Source organism: Garra rufa, chromosome 18, assembly GCF_049309525.1.
Source record: "Garra rufa chromosome 18, GarRuf1.0, whole genome shotgun sequence".
NCBI lineage: Eukaryota > Metazoa > Chordata > Actinopteri > Cypriniformes > Cyprinidae > Garra > Garra rufa.
In genome coordinates, this window is record NC_133378.1 from 7437435 (window position 1) to 7438886 (window position 1452).

Here is a 1452-nt window from a genome sequence, read left to right on the forward strand (position 1 = left end):
GATTTGATTTATGCTGACTTGCAATAGTTAACCAAAAAAACTGAAATCCTGGGCTGCAAAAATATGAAAATGTTCTTCTTTTTTAATGTTCGACCGAAAATATGAACAATATTGTATTTATATGGGAGCACTGAGATCTGCAGTGATAATTTCAAGGCCTAGTGAATGTATCTACTGTGACTTTTGTCCCACAACAGGAATGATTTGTGCTTATCTATTTATTTTATTGCATTGTCATTGCACACATTCTGGAATACTTGATTCTGATTGGTCAGTCTGATATTTTTTCACTGTATAATTGACCATTGTTTCTGCCAACTGATTACTCATCCACAGTCTGTTTCACCTTGCATAATAAATTAGTTTGAACTCAAGTCAGTGTTTCATGCTCATTGATTTGATGTAACTTATGTGTGTGAATATGTGCATGAGTAAATGTACACATACATAGAGATCTATTCAAAAGTTTAGGGTCAGTAGGATTTTTTTGCTATCAAAATCTCACAATACAATAATTTTGCAATATGAAGTTCACGGTATGATATTTATTGTAATTATTCATTTGTGGTGTACTGTTTCAATCTAAATTACATTTACACAGGTGTTTTAGGAAGCCAAACAAATTAGAAGACAATAATAATAATAATAATAACAACAATGACAGTAATAGCAATATATTGTAAAACAATTGCACTGTAAATAAATGAAAATGAATATTTCATAAGAAAGAAGTACTGAAAAAATAATATACCTAATATCTACACTTGAAAGAGATCTTTTGAAATTGGACTGCAGTACCGCTTCCCATTTAAACCGCTAGCTGGCAGCAATTCATACTGCACTTTTAAGCTTTTATTTTGATGGAAAGGGCAGTAAAGCTTTTATTTTGAAGGAAAACATCAGGTTCAGTGAAAACAAAAATGCATCTCACTACAAATCTAGTGAAATGCTGTAATTTTCTGACGCGAATATAAAGCATAACGGGTTGCCTTAGCCTTCCCAAATGCGCACTAAACTCACTGTACATGCAATAAACAAGCTTCACTGTGAACTGAGCCGTTTTGAGGCGCGGAAAACACCAGACCACGAGCTGATCGCCTGAACAATATGTGCACTTCGCTTTGAAACGCACAGTAAAAACAGACTTGATGAAGGGATTAAGCCATATTGTGCTTTCGGTTTTAGTTTGTTTGACAGTTCGAGCAATGATGCATGTTACTGCAATACGTAAGCAATTGTGGGAACCAATCTAATCGGTGTATCTGATGTAGGCGGGCCAGAGGCGAGCTAAACTCATGACGACTTCGCTGCGACGTCCGGAATCATTAGTAAACATTGAAAGAGATCGACAGATGAAAACTAGTTGTTTGAAACGGTTTTGGCCGCTACAATGAACGAGTAAGACTTGGCTTTTCATTTAAAAGAGGAAGAGAAAACCGCACTCGAATCGTT